Source organism: Lynx rufus, unplaced genomic scaffold, assembly GCF_022079265.1.
Source record: "Lynx rufus isolate CCGP_SWC_20201006 ecotype Redwood Valley unplaced genomic scaffold, mLynRuf1.p SCAF_1, whole genome shotgun sequence".
Lineage (NCBI taxonomy): Eukaryota > Metazoa > Chordata > Mammalia > Carnivora > Felidae > Lynx > Lynx rufus.
The window spans coordinates 129,077,494-129,102,809 of NW_025814823.1; the positions used below are offsets into that span (position 1 = coordinate 129,077,494).

Below are 25,316 nucleotides of genomic sequence, written 5' to 3' on the forward strand. Positions count from 1 at the left end.
GAAAAGAAATGCTCCAGCCTGCAATGCCAGTAAAATGAAGTGGTGATGTGTACCTAATCAAATCAACAAGAATGCACCTTTTGAGGCCAATTTTTATATGCCTTTATTGTATTTATGTTAACTTCCGGGTTTCATGTGAGAGTCTTGCTAATAATAGGATTTATATAAAATTGGCTGTAAGGGGAGAGGTAGTTATTGTCTCCGGTTACTTATGATCCATGCCGTAATTTCTCAGCTAGCAGCTCAACTTGCAATTATCATTTGTTTGAGTAGGTCCTTGAACCCAGGCCTTGGCCTTGGGAATGGGTGGCCCTGAGCAGGGCTGCCCCACACCCATGGCCTGGTGGTTTGCCTGCTGTGTGCACTTAAGGGTGTTGACATGGTAAGAGGAACTGACGAAATCCAATACTCATTTTTACATTCTTCCATGGAAAAGTGAATTCAGATTGGGATCAGCTTTACTAATAAACACTCCAGAAATAATCAGCCACCTTCCCTGAGGCTACATTTCTCATGCAGTGTCCTTGTTCTGGGCACATGACTAATCACAAAGCTCTGATAAGTAGTGTGTGTTCCATGTAAATTATAATGTCACGCTGACATTTTGGCCTTATATTGATGAAACAGGTATTTCCAGCTCTGTCAGATCAAACTTACAGCCTAATGAATACTTTTGGAGGTCTGCAGCTGATTCTTCACCTACTTAAATTTCAGTAATTTATGTTCTCTAAATTAGCACAAAATGACAAACTTCAAGTAGTCATTTGGTTATTCCCATTGCCTTAAGTAGGTGAATAGTAAACTGTTCAAAGACTCCTATTTGGGGCACCTGGGTGGCTCAGTTGGTTAAGCGTCTGACTTTGGCTCAGGTCATGATCTCACTCTTCGTGAGTTCAAGCCCCGCATTGGGTTCTGCACTGACAGTGCAGAGCCTTCTTGGGATTCTCTCTCTCTGCCTTTCTCTCCCACTCGCTTGCATGTGCAAACTCCCTCTCTCTCTCTCAAAATAAACAACAACAACAAAAAATCCACTAAGACTCATATTTTTCCCTCTTGTCTATTTTCAAAGGGACAGACTCTCATTGTCAGGGGCCCATGTCAGGGTTCTATCATTCCTACAAGCAGATTTCTCTCTTAAATCCATGCAGAGTCTCTCCTGCTTTAATTAAGATTCCTCTTCCCGTTAGGTCTGCAGAAGTCATGGGGTATAACTATTTGATGTTCAATCCTTGAAACCCTCCATGAACTTGAAAACAGCAACCAGGTTTATCCAGAGGCTTCTCTACCATGAGATAAACCCTGATTCCTTTTAACTTTCCATTTTGACTCTGTTTCTCCCAATAGAGGCTCCTCCCCTCTGGGGTCTTCCCATTTTTATCATGTGGTGATGCACTTATTGGGATGCATTCAGGGGTTCATTCTCTTTCAGTGAAAGTGGGCAGGCCAGTGACTCCAGCTCAACCACACCATGGAGGATGTCTCTGTGGTCTCATGTCCACCTTCATTTGCAAGATGTCTGCCACAGTTCCAGATAATCCATGGGATCTCAGGGGAAAGAAGACAGCTCCTCCTGTGAGTCTCTCTATAAGAAAAGCCCTTTTCCAAAATTCCCCAGGTGGCTTACTCTCAGACCTCATTGGCTAGAATTGGGCCACAGGCCAGGGGAAGAGGACAGCCCACATTGCACAGACCAGTCACCATTCATACCCCGCCCCCACTTCTGCTCTGGCAAGAGGAGTCATTTCCTGAGCACATAACTTTGTGGAGAGTGAAACATCAAACAAAATCAAGGCTCAACCAGCAAGGGTAAAGGGGAAAGTGACAGTGGTGGCTGTTAGATGGGCAGTCAGCTGTGTTTGCCACAGGTGACCCAAAAAATGGAGAGTAAAACTATTCTCCACATAGTTCAAAAAAATTTTTTTAAGTTTATTTATTTTTGAGACAGAGTGAGAGACAGCATGAACGGGGGAGGGGCAGAGAGAGAGGGAGACAGAATCGGAAGCAGGCTCCAGGCTCTGAGCCATCAGCCCAGAGCCCGACGCAGGGCTCGAACTCACATAGTTCAAAATATTAACAGCAACACAGCAAAACAAGTAATAACAAAACCCTTTCTGTGTCAGGTATTGTGACAACTAGCAGGCACACAAAACTGAACATCACGTGGGCCTTGACCTGGAGAGCTAGCAAGCAAACCGGCATCCCATGTCATTTCAAAATTGTATAGTAAGCAAGGAGAGGCATGCAGTGTTCTGGAAGCACAGAGAAGGATCCCTCAGCTCTACTGAGGGATGATTCCTGGGGAGAGACCAAGTGGACTGGCTATAGATGCTGAGAATGAGTTTCACTATGAAGACAATGCTGTAAGGTATGTGATTCTTGATTTTTTAATCTTTGTGTAATATTTTATGTTTTATTATTATGGTTCATCTACAGTTGATGAAATAGAAAATCCCTTCAAGCTTGAGGGTGGTGTCCCCTGCAAGGGTCATTTCCCATGAGTTCAGTTTTTCGTATTTTGTATCTGGATGGAATCCATTTTATGATCACAGAATTCCATATTTAAACAAGGAAGCCACTCATCCAGTAGGAAAATGTGTGAGGGAGTGCAAATGAATTCAGTCTTAATCATTATGATGTCACTGGCTCTGTAAGTGGATTTGTTTTTCAGTATTATAAGAGAACTTCAGTAATTTGAACTGAGGGGGAATCAGTCAGAATGAGTGAAAGTCTATCATGTACAATTGTTTTATTACTTTTATTTATGTGTATGCTAAAATAGCAAAGAGTTGCTTATGAGGAATCTGTGTTAAATTGATAAGAATGATTTCCTTAGCATATTCACTACCTCCTTTAAAATGATCTTCAGGTTGGGAATGCAAGCTGGGGCCGCCACTCTGGAAAACAGTATGGAGGTTCCTCAAAAAACTAAAAATAGAACTACCCTATGACCCAGCAATTGCACTACTAGGCATTTATCCAAGGGATACAGGTGTGCTGTTTCAAAGGGACATGTGCACCCCCATGTTTATAGCAGCACTATCAACAATAACCAAAGTATGGAAAGAGCCCAAATGTCCATCTATGGATGAATGGATAAAGAAGATGTGGTATATATATACAATGGAGTATTACTCGGCAATCAAAAAGAATGAAATCTTGCCATGTGCCACTACGTGGATGGAACTGGAGGGTATTATGCTAAGTGAAATTAGTCAGTCAGAGAAAGACAAACATCATATGACTTCACTCATATAAGGACTTTAAGAGACAAAACAAATGAACATAAGGTAAGGGAAACAAAAATAATATAAAAACAGGGAGGGGGACAAAACAGAAGAGACTCATAAATATGGAGAACAAACCAAGGGCTACTGGAGGGGTTGTGGGAGGGGGGATGGGCTAAATGGGTAAGGGGCACTAAGGAATCTACTCCTGAAATCATTGTTGCACTATATGCTAACTAATTTGGATATAAATTTTTAAAAATAAAAAAAAATAGAAACAAAGAAAAAAAGTGATCTTCAGAGGCACCTGGGTGGCTCAGGTCATGAGCTCATAGTTTGTGAGTTCAAGTCCCACATTAGGCTCGGTGCTGACAATGCAGAGCCTGTTTGGGATTCTCTCTCTCCCTCTCTCTACCCTTCCACCTCTCGCTCTCTCTCTCTCTCTCTCAAAAATAAAATAAAGAAACATAAAAAAAATTAAAAATGCTCTTCAGATGACAAGAGACATTGGAAAACAAGCTGTGCTTTCCTCCTGCATCTCTTTTTTTTTCTTTAACAGATGTAAACTTTAGCCTGGTCTGTGTTGAGTTTATTAGAAAATTATGAATATGTAAAGAATAATTACTTTTTAAAACCTTGGATCCATCCTTGGAGTTCTGTGGGCATGTTTCCATGAAAATGTGATCCTCCTGTTATCAAAAGATAAAAGATAATTATTCCAATGAACACCTAAGCAAAAGTCATGAACAGGCAATTCAGGGTAACAAACCATATAAAATAGGGTTAGATGCCTTAATAATCAAAGAAATGAAAACTAAAGCAAGATATCACTGGTCAAATTGGCAAAAGAAATAAAAAAAAATCGGCAAAAGATTTTGTAAAAGTATAAATCAATAAATGAAGTGCTAATGCCCAGGGCTGGTGAGAGGGTGGAGAATTGAGCACTAATGTTTTATTCTATATACAGAGATGAATATATAAGGATGTTTATTCTAGGACCATTTGTTTTAGTACAAAATTTTAAAACAACTTAAATGTTTACTAAATAATGGTGTGTTTGAGCCACTTGAGTGGGTCAGTTGGTTAAGCGTCTGACTCTTGATTTCAGCTCAGGTCTTGATCCCAAGGTGGTTAGTTCAAGCCCTGTGTTGGGCTCCACACTGGGCATGAAGCCTACTTAAAAGGAAACAGAGGGGCGCCTAGGTGGCTCAGTCAGTTGAGCATCGGACTTCAGCTCAGGTCACCATCTCGCCGTCCGTGAGTTCGAGTCCCGCTTCGGGCTCTGGGCTGATGGCTCAGAGCCTGGAGCCTGTTTCTGATTCTGTGTCTCCCTCTCTCTCTGCCCCTCCCCCATTCATGCTCTGTCTCTCTCTGTCTCAAAAATAAACGTTAAAAAAAAAATTTAAAAAAAAAGGAAATAGAAAAAAAGAAAGAAAGAGAAAGAAAGAAAGAAAGAAATGTGTATTCATGCAATGGAATATTACACATCTGTCAGAAAAGGGAAGTATCTCTGTATATACTGATTTTTTAAAATCTCTCAACATTAAAAAAAATTTTTTTTTTTTTAATTTAAAAAAGGGTGCTTGGGTGGCTCAGTCGGTTAAGCATCCAACTTTGGCTCAGGTCATGATCTCACACTTCATGGGTTCGAGTCCCGGGTCGGGCTCTATGCTGACAGCTCGGAGTGTGGAGCCTGCTTCAGATTCTGTGTCTCCCTCTCTCTCTGCCCCTCCCCCGCTCATACTCTCTCGCTGTCAAAAATAAACATTAAAAAAATTTTTTTTAATCTCAAGATGTGTTGCATACACAAAGCAAGTTACAGAACAAAGTAATGTTATCTATATGCACATGTATGGAGACATTAGTAATTATACTTCTGGAAGGATATGTAGGAAACTGTTACAGCAATCTCATTGGTTACCTTTGGGGAAAAGGACTAGAGGTAAAGCATGAAAGACTTTACTTTTCACTTTGTACTTTTCTGTGTGCTTTGAATCTGTGCAAGAATTGCTTTATTCTAAAATATGAAATGTAATTTTTTAAGAAAAAGAATAGGTTACATCTTCATGGTTTGACACGGGAAATTTTCTGCACTGTAAGAGGAGAAAGTGTAGAAAAATCACAATGTTATGACTCTGTTAATGGTACTATTTCTATCTAGATAAAGATGCAGACATACACAGTGTTTGAAGAAGTCTGGATGAAAATAACTCGCACTACCATCTATGCGGCTGCCCCACAGCCAGAGTGGAGAAGTACTGACATTGTAGAAACCTTCACTTTCTATGTACTGTTTACTTTTTTGTACAGTGCTAGTGAATTATCAGAAAGAAAAACAAATTTTTCCAAATGAGGGGAAAAAGTGAAAGAAAGAAAGAAAGAAAGAAAGAAAGAGAAAGAAAGAAAGGAAATCCAGTTCTCCCAACGCCCTTTTGCATGAAGCTTGCATGAAGTGCTCTGGTCTGCTCTATGCAAAAACAGAGTTTGACTCCGCCTATCACCTGGCTCCTCCAAGCTTACTCTCACCACCTTCCCTTTTAAATCCCACCTGCCAGGGAAGCCTTTGTAGTCAGAGTGGGATCTCTCCTCTGATCCAACTTATCTACCCCAGGCTTACCCAACTAGAAAAACTGGAAAATAAAAGTCAAAAACAGTACGTTCAAACAAGACGCTGAAAACTGGCCCAACCTGTACACGAAACCAACATGTCTTATTCGAGTACCATGAGTTTGTGCAAGGAGCTAGCAGCCCGCTGGGAGGAAAGGAAACGCAGGCTGGAGACCCAGGCCCTAGTGCATCCCTGCCATTTTTTGAACTCCACCATTTTTCTCACCTGCTCATCCTATCTGTTACTCTAACTCAGGAGGCTGATAAGAGAATCTGGGGAGGTAGGAGCAGTGCTATGGAAATAAAAGGTGATTAGTCATATCATCGTGTGAGCCCTGGAGGACAGGATTTGTATTGTGGGTTTGGTATGAATATTGCCTAGAAAATGAGGAGAACCCAAGATGTTCATTAACACAAATGTGCTTTGATTTTACGAAGAAAATGCTGTGACAATCCAACCCGAATGATTTCTCTTTTCAATGACTTTTCACCTGAGGATCTCAAAATGTCTCTTCCAGTCTTCCATCACAACTGCGCCATAATGAGTGTGGGCTGCTACTAGGCCACCAATAGTAGTGTTGACACATTTTCCAGCATTTCCCCCCCCCATCATGAATAATACGTCTCTTGTTACTGGTGAGAGCCATTATAACAGGAAGGAAGAGCAGCTCAGATGTGTCTGAGCGCTGGGAGTTTAGAAAAGAAACCTTGGGTGGAACTGGAAGAGGAGACTGAGCAGGCTGAGGGGAAGTAGCCAAGCAGAGATTTCTAAAGCCAATGCGATGACTTAACCCTACATACTGTGCAGGTCTTCTTTACTCTTTGTTTGAACCCTGTTATTACTCTAGTTACAGAAGATTCCACAAGCTGGCACACAAAGCAAGAGACAGCAGTGTTCCTTGTAAGCTGAGAAGATATTTAGACGACAAGGTTGACTACCAGTAGTGGCTGAATTGTGTCCCCCAAAATAGATATGCTGAAGTACTAGCCTCCAAACCTCAGAATGTGATCTTATTTGGAAAGAGGGTCTTTACAGATTTAATCAGGTTAAAACGAAGTCATTAGGGTGGGCACTAATCCAATATGACTCGTGTCTTTCTAAAAAGGGGAAATTTGAATACAGAGACAGACACACAGACATACAGAGGGAAGAAGATGTGGAGACACAGGAAGAACACCGTGGAGGGGCAGAGATTTGGAGTGATGTTGCATCTATAAGCCAAGGAATGCCTGAGGCTACCAGAAGCTAGGAGACAGGCCTGGAACAGATCCTTCCCCAGAGCCTGCAGAGGGAGCACAGCCCTGCCCACACCTTGGTTTTGGACTTCTGGCCTCCAGAGCTGTGAGACAGTAAGTTTTTATTTATTAAGTAGATAACCACCCAGTCGGTGATACTTTCTTATGGCAGCCCTAGGAAACTACTACATGCACCACAGTCACATATCCTTCCAGCAATGGGTATTTGTAGGACAAAAAAAGTAACAGGAGTGGCTTTTCCACTCTAGTGGTAGATTTTTCTGAGAACACTCAGCCTGGAGATAGTTGTCTTTCCATAGAATGCAGAAAGCCAGTAAACCCTCCCTCTGCAGCCTGGCAGAGAGTAGAGGCGCAGAGCCCAGTGTAGGCTGGTAGGGAGCACACCGTCCTACCTTGGACCATTGCTTGGCTCTGTGCAGGGGCCCACACTGTGCACACAGCTGCTTCAAGCCCCACATTTTACCAAATGGAGACAAAGACAGGTATGGAGCTCCCCAAAGGGAATGAAAGTCCTGAGACCAGGCAGTGACCCTTCTAATGCCAACCATGGAGACAGCAATTAGGGGCAAGAGGGCTCACAAGCAAAAGAGAACCTGAAAAATCTCAGGAATACCCATAACTGGACCCTATCTGGCAAAGGAGTTTTCTTTGCTCTATTTGTTTTTATTTTATTTTAAAAGTTCCTTGGGGGGAAGTTATCATTAAATTGCAACCCCAGTGCTTAATCTTTGTATGTATATTTGTGAACATATAACTTATTTCTGTGTATGTGTGTCATTCTGTTCTATGGATTCAGTCTCTCTAGCTCATCCTTTTGTTATCTTTTTGAAGCCAGGAAATAAAAACAAAAATTCGGGGCACCTGGGTGGCTCAGTCGGTTGAGTGTCCGACTTCGGATCAGGTCATGATCTCGCAGTTTGTGAGTTTGAGCCCCGCATCCAGCTCTGTGGTGACAGCCCAGGGCCTGGAGCCTGCTTCAGATTCTGTGTCTCCCTCTCTCTCTCTACCCCAACCCTGCTCACATTCCATGTCTCTCTGTCTCTCAATAATAAATAAATGTTAAAAAAAAATTTATTAAAAAAAAAGCTCAGATGTTATTAAAGAGAAGCCCCTGGACCAAGGGGTCCCCACATGAGGGCAGCCCTGAGTGGGCAGATTCCAGGCCTGAAGCTGTCCTGCCAGGAAGGACTCCCGGCTGTCTGGGGACATGCTCTGCTCAGACCTAACCTCGATCTCTGCAAGGTTAGACAAAGGCCTCGGCACTGGGCCTTTGTTTTCATTGTCCAAAGACCCAGCTCTTCTCTCTTTTGTCTTAAGAGCAGGCCAGGGTGGGAGGAGCGGAAGGACTGACATCAGAGAGGTTCCTAGCAAACAATGTTACAAACTTAGGGTAATTTCCCCTATTTACCTCACTCAAAAAAAAAAAAAAAAAAAAAGACTACTTTTGTCAAAATAAAAAAAACATGTGAAAAGTGCAGGTTTGTTGTTGTTTTGAAGAATTTGAACAGTCGAGGTGTTTTCCCTGGTACTCAGTTTCAAAATCAACAAACTGGCAGTTAACTGCCTGAAAAAAGGAAAAATGGAGTCAGCTCAGCTCTGTCCTCATCCTTCCTCACAGCGCTCCCAAGTGAAATGAAAAGCGCGTCCTCGGCCCCTGCTGCCCCCAAACTAATGACTGCACAATGCTTCACGACCCTCCTTGGCCTACCCTGGCCACCAGCGTCCTCACACCAGGTGTCAGGAGGGGAAGGAAGAAAGGTCGCCTTGTTTGTACGTTTGGTTATCTCACTACCACTAGGCTGGTAAAATGGTTTTTCTGAGAGCTTCTTGTTCGTCTGGCTTTTAAAAACTTGTTATGCTTCCTTTTTCTTCTTCTCCTTTTTTTCTTCCTGAAGGATAAGAGAGATGCAGACTTTCCAGTGTTAACTGTCCCGGATTTTTCCTCCGCTGTACGACTGAGTGGCAGCAATGTGGTTCTAAGAGGCATGATTTGTTTATAAACATATCTGGAAATAGTTAAAAATAAAAACTGCCAAGGGTGGGGCTGGGTCATAGCCAAGTCATGAGAAGCAAGATGTGTATCCTGGAGGTGGGCATTAACACCCTGGCAGACAGAGTTTTGAAGTAATTTAGGGTCAGGTGGAAACACTGATAGTACTTACCTACGGTATCTGATTATTCTTACCGTCGGTTTTAGGTTCTAGAGAGAATGGCTTCTAGCTTGCTGGGAAGCTGATCTGAGTGGCTCTATACTTTAAACACAATCCTGTTTTGTACAGTTTCTTAGATGAATGCTGACTGGGCGGTATTTAAGGAATAGCTTCATGTCTGTGGCTGCCCCAGAACTCACCTTTATTTCCTCTTGCTTCCTTCTCTTTGTGCTGCCTTGGTCCCTGGCTGTGACACAGACAGTGGAGGAGACTGCCTGGGGACCAAAAGAGGATGGGGAAGTCGTTAGCATGACTAAACTTGCCCTTCCCAGGTTCAGTACATCACCTTTCAATTCTCTTTTTATTCTGTTCTTTCTCTTCTAGTCTAGTGGGAGCGCCTCTTCAGTGACTTTAAGTAGGAGGTAGGGAGGGGTTGTTTGGTCAAAGGGCGTGGAGATGGGAACAGGAGAATCAAGGAGAGGAAATAGGGGGCCAGAGATAAAGAAATCAGAGCTAGAAGAAGAGAAATAAATAGAAACAAAGACGATGAATAATACCAGATACAAAAGAGGGAGCAAGATGATAAAGAAGTGAGATACAGAGATGGTCCTGCAGAAAGAAACAATTCAAAAATAGAAACATGGGAGAAGCCCAAAAACAAACAGAGAAGCCCATACAGGAAAGGAAAGAACCAAATGGAAGTAAGTAATGGAACCCCAAATAGAAAGGACGTCTGAATGAGAAATGTGACTTAGGGAAGGAACAGAGAAGCCTTTGTGGTGTGTTTGTAGACCAGAGGGAGAACGACAGAATAGAGGGAATCCAGGAGTGTTTATTCCTCACACCTAGCAAACAAAAAATTCATTATTTTTTAATCATGGAAGAAATAGCTCTAAGAGCACCAGGCCTTTCATGCTATCAGTCTGGCTCTCACTCATCTTACTCCCTTAGGACTCCTTCAGAAGTGTAAGGAGACCCAGCATGAGGAACCACATTTCCACCCAGATGACTTTTGTATAAAGTTGATTTTAGAGAGATACATTCGCCTAGGCCCTAAAGCTGAGCCCCCTGTTCCGGGTGGTGAATGATCCTGAGCTTTTTAGTCTCTATATATCCCAGGGTTAAATGACAAACATATCTTGATTCCTAAAAATCTGAGTTAAAAAAATGAAATAACTATTTGCATGACTCCCTTTTCAGAAGACTGCCGTACTATTAATAACTTAGAAGTTGCCTTCTAAGTTTAAATAATTTAACAAGTAGAGTAATAAAAAAAATGTAAGTAAAGCATAAACTGATAAATGCAACACATACCCAGGAGAAGCAAAGATCAGTTATTTCATTACTGCAAATTGCTGTTACTAAACATTATGATAAATTATCAAAAAGATGCCTCTCCCCCCCTTCTATAATTTCAGGTTATTAATTTTATTCATATACAAGTAATTCTTTCCTTGTGTGCCTCTCTTGCCCTGTATCTCTAATGAGGAACAGAAAAAAATATGCAGTAGATGAAATACTCAAACTGGAGCCAAAGCAAATGAAAAAAAAGATATCAGAAACAAATAACATTATTAGCTTTTAGCCCCATAATAAGCTCTTATTTATTTAGACCCTATTAATTTGGAATTTATAATAAGTTGATTGGGATCTGGGCAGAAATTTTCCTTCATTTAGCAAACTCTGTCTTGCTAAGTAGTACAAAAGAGTGATATAAATGAGATTACAAGGGGAATATTTGAAATACATCTTTGAGCACTTCAGGCAATCTCTTATATATGAATAATTAATATAACGAATACATACCATCCTTATCCAATAATTATCTGGTAATTCAGGAGGAATTTGTTAGGTCACCCTGCAGAGTAGGGAGCTGTGGGTTTATCACTAAACAGCTCTCTGACCATAGGAAAGGCACTTAACTTCTTCAGCCCTTGTTTTTCTTACCTGTAACATTAGGCTGATAACACCAAATCTGCCCAGTTCAAGTGGTTTTTATGAACATACAAAAAAGAGAATGGTGGGAATCCATTTTGAAATTCGGATGGTATTAGGAAAATCTATTTTATTTAAAATGAATTTGCAATTCATACTTGTCACTAATTCAATCTGACCTTCTGCCCAACTGCCTATAGCAGTGAGGTTTTTATGCTTTATAAAGCTTCAGTGAAAGGAAATTCCCTAATGAAATATGTGGACATAAACATACATGTACGGATATAAACATTCATCCTCTTTCTACTCCTGGAAAGAGTCTTCATAACATTATTATGAAGTCTGACAGGCATGGGTTCAAATTCAGGACCTTCCAAACAGATGAGTTAGCCTAAAGAATGATCTCCTTCAGCCCCAGTTTCTTTGTCTGTAAATAATAATACCTGCTGTATAGAACACTTATAAAGACTATGGGAGAGGGGCAGCTGGGTGGCTCAGTCTGGGTGGTTAAATGTGACTTTTGATCTCTGCTCAGTCATGATTTCACAGCTCATGAGTTTGAGCCCCACTCTGGGCTCTGTGCTGACAGCATGGAGCCTTCCTCCTTCCTGGGATTCTCTCTCTTTGTCTCTCTCTCTCTCTCTCTCTCTCTCTGCCCCTCCCCTGCTTGCACACACATACTCTCTCTCTCTTTCTCTCAAAATAAATAATCTTTAAAAAATACAAAAAAAAAGAGGCGCCTGGGTGGCTCAGTTGGTTAAGCATCCGACTTCTGCTCAGGTCACGATCTCACAGTTAGTGAGTTCGAGCCCCGCGTCAGGCTCTGTGCCGACAGTTCAGAGCCTGAAGCCTGCTTCGGATTCTGTGTCTCCCCTTCTCTCTGCCCCTTTCCAACTCATGCTCTCTCTCTCTCTCTCACTCAAAAATAAACATAAAAAAATTTTTTTAAATACAAAAAAAGAGAGTAGGGGAGATAATGTACATAGCATAGTGCCTATCACAGAGTGGACACTCCAAAGATGTAAGGATTATTAATATGAAAGAGAAATTGCCTTGGAGTGCTGTTTGCATTGGTGAAAATACTCAAGACTCATCACTTTGAGTCTCCTGCTCCCAGTACAACTTAGCTCCCAAACATGAGGCCAAGTAGAGTCTTAATCACAGTGTCCTGTACAGGCTTTTTTTTTTTTTTTTTACACATAGACAACCTATATTGCTTTTGATGAAATGTAAGTTGCAAAGTATCAAGTATCAAAATAATGTTTCCTCAATTTTAAGACACTCGCTTTTTCACATTTGAATGTTTTGGAAATCAGAAAGAGCTTTAGAATCTTTGTCAAAATAAACATGTCAACTGCTAGGTATAGGAGTTGCTAAAAGGAATTGTCATTTGCTTGTGATGGGTGAATTCAGCCAGATCTTTCAGAATAAAGAATTTTCAAAGCCAGGAAGTATTGGTGTTTATGCTTCACTCAGTTGCAAAACATCTGTCTGTCAAGCTTTTCAAGAGAAGCTATTGAACTTCCTGTAAGATGTAATCAATTAAAGAAAAAAAAAATTTAAGATTCAAAACCAGGTGCTTACAGAGGTCAAACTCACAGGCACTTTTATGAATGTGTCACCTCTGCTTGGCAACTGCCAGTGTTGTAGTGAATCCAAGAAATCTGTAGAATATGAGTGAGGATGGTGGGTAAGTAATTGTATGAATAAAATGTGTGCTGTTTGTTGGTTAAAAAAAAATTGGGTATATTCAGTGTTGTATTTCTGGTTCTCTCTCTTAATAAAACTGTCATTTTAATTAGATAAAGCAATCTTTCTTCTGTTTGACAGAATCAACAGAGAAATCTTCTAGCTTTTAAAGTCATGGGTTAAGATATAATTAAATTTATACTTAAGATGGCTGCACTTTGCTGTATGTGTGTTATACTTCAATACAACATTTGAAAATTACAAATAGATGTTCCTGTGTGTTTAACTTGAATACCTGAAGATTTATCAAAGTATATAACCAGGTACAGCTTTTTAACTAGTAAGTATAATGTTTTTTAAGTTTATTTATTTATTTTTTTAGTAATCTTTACACCTGACACAGGGCTCAAACTCATGACCCAAGATCAAGAGTCACATGCTCTTCTGACTGAGCCAGCCAGGTACCCCTAAACTAGTAAGTATAATTAATCAGTTATAGAACTTACCTTTTGGGCTAAATCCTAGGCACTTTATGCACATGTCAAAATTTATTGAGAATTTACTCTGTCTCAGATACTTACTTGCAAGAGGTCTACCAACATCTCATTTAATCTTTAAAAGGCCTTATGAGGTGGGTATTATTATCTTTATAAATAAGGAAGTGTTTGTATAAGGCACATATAAAGTAGTTACTTTGTAGGTCACACAGCTGGAAACTGGTCCAGGAAAAATGAGAATCTGCGCAGTGTGACTCCAAAGTCTTGCATTTGTGTACTTTTTCACAGTCCCCCTCAACAATCTACACAATAGGTTCTATTGTCCTTACTTCACAGATGACACTCTAAAACTCAGAGAGGTTAAATACTTTGACTGTATCACACACCTTGTAACTGGGAAAGCCAGGATTCATACCCCATCCTGTCTACAAAGACACTTTTGGCTCCTCTATCATAGCCAATGTGATACCTTTCTTGGGGGAGGACATGTTCTTCAGACATCGCCTTCTTTAAAAAAAAAAAACATTTTTTTTTTTTACTGTTTGTTTATTTTTGAGAGAGAGAGACACACGCACAGAGTGAGCAGGGGAGGGGCAGAGAGAGAGGGAGACAGAATCCGAAACAGCTCAACTGTCAGCACAGAGCCTGACGTGGAGCTGGAATCCACAAACCGCAAGATCACGACCTGAGCCCAACTCAGACGCTTAACCGACTGAGCCACCGAGGCACTCCACACATGGCTTTCTTTTACATCACATCATAATATACCCTAGGAATGAGGGTGGGGTGGAGAAAGAAGGGGAGGGAAGAAACCCAAAAGAACAGCTCTTAGAACTTCAAAGGAGTTGCCATTGAGCTCTGTAACCCTGGCCATGCATAAATTGGAATTTTCCTCTTGAAATGACCTTCTTTGGGCGCAGTTGCCATTAAATTTAGTTCACATCCATTTGGATATTATGCTGCGAAGTTTTCTAACTTGGCAACATTCCCTTCCTACTATGCCCTTATACACCTACCCCCTTAAGAGAAAAAACAAAACAGAATTTTAAGGAGTGTATTCCTCAAACTTGGAAACCTCTGATGGGCAGTCACTGTTGTCTTGCTCAAAGAGGCACCAACCAGGGGATGCCAAGCTGTGTTCCTATTAGGCCTATTTTAGCTTCCTCTATGACTTACCATTTGTAAATTAGTTCTAACCCTTTGAGATTCCAACCATACCAATTTTAAGAAATGCTAATTTCAACAACCATTTATCTTGGGCCATTTCAGTTGGCTGCCCTTTTCTTTATTAGTAACTAAAAATTATGATTGGAGTCACCTCCACGCCTGTGGAAAAAAAGCTTCATTTCTCCCCACCCTGAAGACATTTACAATAATGACTTGGGAACTTGCAATAGAGAGAGAGCATTGAACAACAGAGTACTATTTGGGCATTTTTAGCATTTCAGAAGTCACGTACTACTTGTAGCTTGAGAAATTTTGAAAGAATTTTCTAAATGTTGGGTTCTTGAAACAAATTAAAACAGATATTGGAAGAATTTTACAAAATTGCCAGTCTTTTGGGGAAGTTAATAGGCTATAATAATTTACTGAAAACAGCACGTTCTCATTTCCATGTGGTTCACTATTCATAAATGTCCCTTACAATAGTGTGTATTATGAAGAAAGGTGGGGGGCAGGCACGTGGGTGGCTCAGTCAGTTGAGCACCTGACTTTGGCTCAGGTCATGATCTCTCAGTTTGTGAGTTGCAGCCCCACATTGGGCTCACTGCCAGTCAGCAGAGCCTGCTTGGGATGCTACTTTCCCCACCCTCTCTGCCCCTCCCTCACAAGCGCTCTCTCAAACGTAAATAAACACTTAAAAATATATGTAAAGGTCAGCATCAACCTAAACAATAAAAGTTAAAACTTTAAAAAACAGTTTTAGTGAGACCTCTCATTAACAACATTTATGAAGTAAAAGGTTAAAAAAGAATTCCACAGTCCACATGTTTTGAATGTTTGTCCTTTTAAGTAGTAGGTTAAGGGGTGTGTCATTTTCTTTTCTTTGTGTTCTATTTCCTTTCCAGCTGTTACATAGTGACATGGTTTGCACCTTCAGCCATCAAGGCGGTTGAAAAAGAAAATAATCTGTCCCTCTGGATTCTAGTTATGGCTCTGCACCCCAGCACTTATAAACTCAAAGTCAAAACTCCATGGATGCCTGGATTCCAAGATTAAACCTCTACTCACAAGCAAAAGGGCTGGTTGGATAGGAGGTGGGGACAAGAAATTGTTTGTTTGTTTAGAGAGAGAGAGAGCTCTCTAGAGAAAGAAGCAGAGAGAGAGAGCGCACTCGAGAGAATCCCACACAGGCTCTACACTCAATGTAGAGCCCCACGCTGGGATCACGACCTGAGATGAAATCAAGAGTCGGATACTCAACTGACTGAGCCACCCAGGTGCCCCCAAAATTACTTCTAATTAAAGAAGTGGAACTTACAAACAATGGTAATGAAACTTCAGCTGAAAAATACTAGACTTTCTAATGCATTTGGATATTAGGAGCTGTGATGTGAATGTCCCTTTTCATAACTATTGCAGTAGGTTGAGAAATCATCCACCAGGGAAAGTTGTTCATCTGGTCACCAGACAAGGGAGGCTTGGGTGGACTTAGTTAAAGTGTCTGTTTAATGAGGTGGGGCTGTTTTTGAGAACATGTGATGGGTCTAAGTTTCCTGGTGCAGAAGTGTTAGGCAGCGTGCTTTATTAGGAAAAGAGGAATCTGCAGAGTATTGAGAAACATCAACTTGTTGCCAGTCAGGGCCTCCCTGGCCACAGCTACATTGATGGGGGAATCCGTAGGATGAACAATGCCCACGTCTAATGTTGTGTTTACAGTTTTCCACCTTAGTGTAAGTTCAAATGCCTGCTTTGTCACTTACTAGCCTTGTGATTTAAGGAAAGTTACTTAACCACTCTAAGCCTCACTCTGGTCATCTGTAAAATGGAGATAATAATGGTCGCTATCTTACAGGGTTGTTTAAGGGCCAATGTATGTAAAGCCTTTTAGCACAGCACCTGGCACATCACATGTGCTAACAAATGATTGAAATGTGTTTACATCCTTTTATTACTTAGACCATTTTTAAATGTGTCATTTGTATGTTGTGATGACAGTTTGCAAAACAATTCACACCACTTTGAGGTTTCATGTGTAGTAGGAAGCTCTGAGTTCTGCCCTGGGAAAGGGTACTTTGTTGGCTTTCTGTGGAGGAGTTTTGGAAATAATTGGTCTCTCCCACCCTCCAGGCCTTGAACTTCATCTGTGGACTCTAAAAAATGCAAAAGAGCTGGAGAGAAATGGCTACCTGCTGTGGAAGACCAGGCCCACCCTGTATCCTCAGCCCTCTGCTCTCTCGCCTTTGGGCCTAAAACTATGTGTGAACAAGAAGAGCAGCTGTCACTATATGTATGAAGGCACCCAGCTGGGGGTGGACAACATCGAGACCTGCATCCAGAAGGTCAGCATCCAGCAGAGGGGACATGGGTCGGTTCACTGGGGGTCTGGAAGGTCACACCCTTTAGATCAAGTAGGGGAAACTGGTGCCCAGAGTAAACACCAAAACCCAGCTCGGAGGCCCTCAAGTCCATTCCCAGAGCTGATTCAGAGATTTAGGCAGCTTCTCCCCTCACCCACTCACAGGCCGACAATGGGAACTCAAAGAATAGGGCCTTCCTTCCTTCCTACTCTGACTGCAGACCTGTTGGTCAGCAATGGCCTCAGGGAATTGTAAACCTTTTGGAGAAAGAAATCACAGGCCAGGGCTGCAAACAGACAATTCAGTGAAAATCTGTTCAATTCAAGGAGGCCTGCAGAGCTCTATTATTAGCTCCCGAAGCAGTGAGGGAGGAGCCTGGACGGTGCCCTAAACACCAATCCTCTTCAGCCCTTTTCTCTCTTCCATGGAGCGTACTTCAAACCTTCTCCATTGTTAAAAATCAGTACAGGGGCGCCTGGGTGGCTCAGTCGGTTAAGCATCCGACTTCGGTTCAAGTCATGATCTTACGGTCCGTGAGTTCGAGCCCAGCATTGGGCTCTGTGCCGTTAGTTCAGAGCCTGGAGTTTGCTTCAAACTCTGTCTCCCTCTCTCTCTGCCCCTCCCCCACTCACTCTCTGTCTCTATCAAAAAATGAATAAACAGTTAAAAAAATATTTTAAAAATCAGTAGAGAAAAGGGGCGTCTGGGTGGCTCAGTTGGTTAAGCGTCTGACTTCGGTTCAGGTCATGATCTCATAGTTGGTGAGTTTGAGCCCTGCATCAGGCTCTGCACTGAGCGTGCAGATCCTGCTTGGGATTCCCTCTCTCCCTCTCTCTCTGCCCCTGTCCCTCTCTGCCTCTCCCAAAATAAATAAACTTTTAAAAAGTCTTAAAAGAAAAAAATCAATAGGGAAAAAAACCAACAACCTAGTAGAAAAATGGGCAAGGACATTATATTTGTCAAGGTTCTCTAGAGAAACAGAACTATAGACAGATGGATAAATAGATTTATGATGAGGGATTGGTTACATGATTATGGAGATGGAGAAGTCTCAAGATAATCCTGTCTGTAAGCTGGAGACCCAGGAAATCCAGTGATGCAATTCAGCCCAAACCTGAAGGCCTGAGAAACAGGGAGGCTGATGGTATAACTCTCAGTCCCAGGACAGGAGAAGATGAAATGCCCCAGATCAAGCAGTGAGGCAAGAAAAACAGGAGCGAATTCCTCCTTCCTCTGCACGTTGTTCTATTCAGGCCCCCACCAGATTAGACAATGATCACTCATGCTGGGGAGGATGATCTGCTTTCCTGAGTTTAGCAAGTCAAATGCTAATCTCATCTGGAAACGCCCTCACAGACATACTTAGAAATAATGCTTAGTCTAGGCCCCCATGGCCAGTAGACTTGACCCGTAATACCAACCATCATGATGTGAACAGAGTGCAAGTTCACAGCTACATATTTTCCCTAGTAGACACTCTCATATGTATGTCAAGAAGTGTGCACAAGGAACGGATTAAATAAGGTGTGCTTCACAGTGGGGTGGATTTATTTGTGTGGCTGTGGAACCATCTTCAAGACACGGGTTAAGTGAAAAACTGGTTCACAACAGGGTTCTGACTTTAGACTTGCGGTCTAAAGAGATTGTATGAATTTACACTGTTATACTCCTCCCAGTCATTGATAATATAATTTATTAGTGAATATTTTTATTTAGGCCAATCTGATAGGTGAAAAATGAAATTTTGTTTCACTTTGGGTTTTTTTAACTGTGAGGGAAAGAATGAATTCCTTCTTAACAGATTTTCTTGCCTTGCACTAACAGAGAAATAGAACCCTCAGTGGGAACACCTTTAACCTGTCCCCACAGCCAAGCATATGCTCTTTCCTCCCTCACACTCATCTTTCCACGTTCTGTATCCTCCTCAGTCTCTGGAGGCTGTCCTCAGCTTCCCCTAGGTCCTTGCACTCTTTGCTCAGCACATAGCCCCACCTTCCCTCCTGAATTTTTATCACTGACATTTAAATTCACCAGAGTCTCCCGGATCTTAAACCACCACTCGGCAGTTGCCCCAGACCCTCTTTTCCTCTTTTGGGTTTAATCTCTTGAAAGAGTTGCCTACACTGCCTATTACCTGCTCCCCTCCCTGTGCTCACTCTGCAACCTGCCTTCTGTCTCTACCACGCTCCTTGAACTTGCCCCTCCAAAATCTCATGTGACTTCCATGTTGCTAAAATCACTGGACACCTTCTCGAGCATTCTCGTCTGCTCCTCCAGCTAGCTTCAGTTGCCAAGCCTATATCTTTTGTCTAGATCCCTCAACAACTAAGTAACTGATTAAGTAACTAACTGCTGGTACTGGTCATCCACTTTGGGGGTCTTGTGGGCAGCTCAGCTTCAGCATGCTGAAAACTTTCTGTCCCCAGTGCTCTCTCTCTCTCTCAGGCAATGGCTCTGTCATCCAACCAGTTGGCCAAGCCAGAGACTTGGGAGTGGCCCTGTCACTGTGCCCCTCCCCTGCCCTCTGTGGCCAACCTTGCAGTTACCCTTTGAATCTTCCTCCTCAGCTACTATACTAGCTCAGGCCACCATTTTCTCTGAGGAGTTACAATAGGTTCTTCTCATTCAGTTCTCCACACTGCCTGCTATAGCCCTTTTCAAGGGCTTCTTCCTACCCTTAGGATAAATTCCAAATTCCTTAACATGGTTACAAGACCCTTGGTGACCTGGTCTCATTCACTAACCACCCTCTTGCATTCTAAGATCCAGACCTACTGAACTTGCTATAGTTTTCTAATGCCTAACATTCTTGCCCTCTTCTGAGTCCTTAAATATGGCATTCCCTCTGCCTCTTCTTTTTTCTTCTTATTTTCTTCTCCGGGATAACTTCTACTCATCCTTCAGGTCTTGGCTTGAAGCTCTCTTCCTCTCTTCCTTGTTTCTTTAGTTCTGATTCCTCCAATAAGATTCAAATTTAAGACGGAGCTTATGCCCTCCTAAAACATCATTGTGCCCCCTCCCACTGCTAAGTACCAGATAACCTTTGCAGGAACTGATGTATGCATGACCATCCCCCATTTCACAATGCATTTTGTAAAATACTTTTTTTATGTTTGTTTATTTATGTTGAGAGAGACAGAGAGGGTCAGGGGCAGAGAGAGAGGGAGAGAGAGAATCCCAAGCAGGCTCTGCACTGTCAGCACAGAGCCTGACGTGGGGCTCGAACTCACGAACCACGAGATCATGACCCAAGCCCAAATCAAGAGTCTGATGCTTAACCGACTGAGCCACCCAGGTGCCCCTCACAATGCATTTTAACAAAGAAATGTAAATAGAGTCTTTGCTTTTGTGGAATCATTATGGAGGAAGTAGCTTAGCCAGAAATACCCTATGGAGTTAGAATTACAATTCTAACTAATTTGTTAGTGTTGTCCCTCTGGTGATAGATATTAAAATTTACAGAAAATTTGTAATAGTGCATCCCCTCGTCTTCTTTTTTAAAACCCTGTGTGTGTAAAATGCACATATGTGTGTCAGAGAACAACTCTGCCAGATTGGCTTTTGTAGTCCAGTAGTTTGAACTAAAAAATCTGTGAGAAGATTGTTTTTTTAGCAAGTTTTCCAAAAATAATCTTGAGGCAAGACAGTGGGAACTGTGTATTTAAAAATGTATTTTCGTGGCTGCTGTACACATACAGTTTGTATTTCTGAAATTTTAACACATAGGCACCTGAAGTGCACTGTTGAAATCAAATAGTATACACATTCCAAGGCTCAAGGCTGACCAGTGTCAGAATTACAAGTGTCGATTGTTGGCAGAAAACAAAGTGTTTGGAAGCTAGAAAACATGGCTGTTTGTTCAGATTAATTCTGAGAAGGGGGGATGGAATCAACGAGTTTGTGAATCCAAGCAAAATTCAGACAGAATTTCTAGGAATGCAGTCAGAGTGAGAGCAGACCTTTTAGAAATGAAAAGAATTTAAACACCAAGTTGAATAAATGAAGCAGCAAAAGAAATGGCGTTGACCTAGCTGTGAAACGAAGAGAACTAAAGTAGTGAGTTCTTAGCGGACCTCGCAGAATTCCCAGTAAGAGGAAAACAAAAAAACAGGAGTGTTCGAAGCGGTTTTCTTTTCCTTAAGTCCACAAGTGTATGGATGTCCCCACAATCCACCCAAGCTCCCCTCCTCAAAACAGGCCCCTTCTGGACACTGTAGCTTCCTCTGCTGCAACCCCTCCCACCTTCTTACTCACAGGGAAACCTGGGATTCTCCTCACCCAACCACCGGCCTGAGTCTTTTCAGCTCCTACTACTTAATAGCTCTAGGGCCTGTCTCTCCACAGCTGCTAACCTGGTACAAGCCGCCCCCCCCAGCCCACCCCCCACAACGCCACCACCACCCCCCACACCAACACAGCTTCTGCCTGGCCTGAGGGCAGGAAGGAGCATCTGTGCTGTCCAAGCAGTGCTATCTAGAGATGGACCTCTGGGTCACAGTCTGGTTCCAGCACTTTCCAGCCAAATAGTGCCGGCCCAATTTTTCTGTGTCTCAATCTCTTCTTCTGTGAAAAGTGGGGGACAGTAGCATCTGGCCCATAGGGCTGCGTGAGAATTAAATAAGCTGTGTATAAAGGTCATAGAACAATACTTGGTCCGTAGTAAAACATGTTACATAAACATTAGCTACCATTTTTCCTTATTTCCTTATTCCCTTGCTTCCTTTCTTGACTCATTTGAACCTATTTTCCTGGAGCAAATCATGTTCAAATAAACTGATCCTTCAACTTACTGCTGAAAACACTTGGAGAATTTCCCTGTGGCTTTTAGAGAAACCCTACATGCTTAAAGAGGCTGACAGGGCTGGGCTTGGGCTGGGCCCTGTCTCCCTCTCCAGCCCCATCCTGTACCCCATCCCCCTATTCTCAGAGCTCCAGACTCTCTGACCTTCTTTCAGTTCTTCAAACCCTCAGAGCTTCCTCTCACCTCAGGGCTTTTACACAAGCTGCTTCCTCTGTCCGAAATGCCGGAATGCCGACTCATCCTTCCCGTCTCCACAGGAGCCTCATCACTTCCTCAGGGAGACCTTGCCCAGCCTCCCTAACTAGGTCAGCCCTCACTATGGCACCATGTCTTTTTCCTCCATGGCACTTCTCAGGGTTCTCCTCTGACACATTTTCATGGGGTAATTAGATTTACATTTCTCTCATTCCTACAGTGGCAGCTCTGTGAAGGTGGAGACCATGTCTATTTTCCATTTATTCCAACCCTCAGAGCCTGGCATAGATCCTGAATATAACACTGTGCGTGCTCAATTAATATCTTTGAGATATGGAGGGGAAGGAGGGGAGAAGGGAAGAAAAAGATGTGCCCAAATGTCCTTGACTGTTCTGGAGGCCAATCTGCCACGAGGGTGTGTGGTGGGTTCAAGGAAACCTCTCCCACCACAAGCCTGTGTGCTCTTCCCTCCTCTCGCTGCCTTTGATTCATTAATGTGTTTCATTCGCAATTAAATTCAAGTGTTTATTCTTAGGAAGAAAGGTCCTCACGTTGGCATTATAATGTGACCTTTGAAGGCAATTTGTGGCATATTTTTTCTCATGCAGACATTTTGTGGCTCCAAGGAAGGACAAGGTCCTAGGCATGAGGTTGCAGGGGAATAAATTCCCCCCAGCTACATCCAAATGGGATGCTTGACCAGACTGTCAGCTTGCTCCCTGGTATTACCACCCCATACTGAAAAGCAATCCACATCAGGAGCTCCAGCACCAGCAAAAGGTAATGCAAAGAAGAGAGGAGAGAAAAGGCTTCCGGGTTCACCTTTCCCACCATCTAGGGAAAGCACTAGAGAATGAAGGTCAGCATAAACAGAAGGACTCCTTTCTCTAAACTAAAAGCAGAAGAGATAGGCATTCCTCTTGCTGCATGTGGATGAATAGAGATGAATTCCAGAAGAATAAGAGAAAAAGGAATGTCAGAGTTGAAAGTGATGTTTTACCCCCGGTCCATCCTCATTCTTACATCCAAGAAGCAACTGAAGGCGAAGAGGTGAAAAGGCTTTGCCTAAGGCTACACAGAGGCCTGGGTTCCACAGGGAGGCTGAAGGAGGAAGGCAGCTGAGGTTTTTAGTGGTTTGACATTGAGCTCCTGTCCATAGCTCAGGTGCTTCACCCTGATTAAATCCTGACGTAACTGTAGGAAGTTGTGTCATTACCCCCATTTTATAGATGAAAACCCTGATGGTCAGGAAGTCCTGGGACAAGACAAAAGCTGTTCAGTGGAAACTTTCTGAGGCTAACACTGCAAAGTATCCTTGGCCTTGACTGTGCACCTGAGCAGCCTTATCTGTAGGGTGACCACATGCTCTGGTTCACCTGAATCAAGCCTGGTTTATACCTGTTGTCCCAGGGTCAGTAGTAATGGCACCTTCTTTTGCTCTCAAAAGTGCCCCAGTCGGGATAATACATTTATCATGTGATTACTCTAGTATCTACAAAATGGGGTATTCATATTACCTGCTCATGGAGTTTTCGCAAGGAATCAATGGGATTTCACACATAAAATGCATGGCATCTGGCATGTAGTAAGCACTAAATAGATGTTAGTGGTTATTGTTACTGTTATTATTATTATTATTAGGAAGGTATCTGAAGAGGGGGCAGCAAGGAGTAAAGACATGGTTTCCCACTTGACATGCCCATCACAGTCTCCACGAATGGCACTCCCTGGAGTTGGGCAGTGCCCATTCAAACTGACCTGTTGGGAATGGCACCATCCACTCTAGCCTAGAGGCCATCTGGAGGCACTGAGCTTGCCTCTTCCACCTCTCCATCAGTCACATTCACTGCTTGGGTCTTTTTGGGTCCCAAAGTTGAAACTGATTTTTTTTTTTCCCTTTTACTCTAAAGTCTAAGGCTTAGATTTCTTAAAGAGGAAGAAGAGTCACAGAGAATCCTATAGAGGATCCCCTCCCCCCAGTCCCAGCCTGTGCTTAATTAAGTGAGTGGCTTAAGGGACTTGCTTCCTCTTCAAGATTAAGAGGTGGGTGTGAATATTTTCCTCTGGCCCCCTTATATGTTCTTGATTACAGTAATAAAAATGCTAAGCTCTATTGCCTCTCACTGGAGTAAAGGCAGCTGAAAACTCCTCATTCCCTGAAGAACCTAATTGTTGATTCTAGTGCATCTAAACAGGTGTTCTTTAGATTGCTTTTTCTAATGCCTTTTCACTGGAAAGATCAATTTAAATGTTGCTTTGAGCTAATCAGTGATTGCTTCTGTATTCATCCAAATTTATATCTTTGCTTCTGCGTGCTAGATGAGACATTACTTTCAAAGTCTATAAACTTAAATAAGGGAGGTGATTTCTAATTTAGCTCTTTGTCCTCTTCTGTCTTCCATATTTTATGCAAAATATGCATGTATTTCTTTTTGTTATTTAAAATCCTAGTTGAAACCTGTGTTTGAACATCCTGAGTCATCTTTGGATGTCCTATAACGCCACGTGTGGTATGTCCTACAGAGTGGGTATTCAATAAATATTTGTGGAAAAGATAAATTCATGCCTTAACCTGGATTGCAAGCACATTGGATTTGTGGTCCCTAGGTGTCTGAGTTCAGGAATTCTTTCAATATTGTCTGAACTTTCTTGTGTCTGCATCTGTGTTTATTCTGCTCTCTCTGCCTAGAATTTCCCCAGTCCCGTCTCTCAGAAAGCTCACGTTCACGCAAGGTTCTCATCAAATGCCAGCTGCTCCACGAAACCAGGCTGCAGTCTCCAACCACCTCTCCTGGAGTCAGTATCCGAACAAGGGATCTGGAGAGGGTTGCATCTGATTTTCCAAACCCCACGGTACTCTGCACCTCTCTGATTTATCTCATCTGTGGGTATTTGCGCCTGGCCTTTTTTCACCCATGGTGAGCACGTGAAACTTCTTCAGGCGACACAGAGGGTGTACTCTGCTGAACCACAGGTATAGACTAAAAAATAGTTGTTGCTTAATGAATTGTAGGTGTATAGTTTTGAAGAATCACATTTTATTTCTTTTTTTTTTTAAGTTTTATTTATTTTTGAGAGAGAGGGAGGGGGAGGATTAGAGAGACAGGAAGACACAGAATCTGAAGCAGGCTCCAGGCTCTGAGCTGTCAGCAAATAGTCTGACACGGGGCTTGAACCCATGAAACATGAGATCATGGCCTGAGCCGAAGGCCTATGCTTAACCAACTGAGCCACCCAGGCGCCCCAAGAATGATGTTTTAAAGTAAAGTGTACCCGGATGGAGAAATGATGGATGTGGCTCTTCAATCAAGTCCTCAGAACATAATCCTTTAGCCATCTATCAGCACTCTCTCTTTCACATGCAAAGAACCCCTGGTTCCGAGAGTCCTGGGTCTTCCTTAAGGTCACCTGGCCGGGAAAGACCAGAATTCAGCCAGCAG

The 25,316-nt window shown here is 42.4% G+C and overlaps 2 long non-coding RNA genes across 2 annotated transcripts; both read left to right on the plus strand.

The window, feature by feature from the left end:
• Window positions 1-1,433: 1,433 nt before the first annotated feature.
• On the plus strand, window positions 1,434-6,978 carry LOC124502027 (uncharacterized). Its single transcript, XR_006959823.1, has 3 exons — window positions 1,434-1,572; window positions 2,121-2,365; window positions 6,938-6,978. It is a non-coding gene; the product is annotated as an uncharacterized LOC124502027 (long non-coding RNA).
• A 9,678-nt stretch (window positions 6,979-16,656) lies between these two features.
• LOC124502075 (uncharacterized) lies at window positions 16,657-24,958 on the plus strand. The gene is made up of 3 exons (XR_006959835.1): window positions 16,657-16,862; window positions 22,485-22,656; window positions 24,566-24,958. It is a non-coding gene; the product is annotated as an uncharacterized LOC124502075 (long non-coding RNA).
• Window positions 24,959-25,316: the final 358 nt, after the last annotated feature.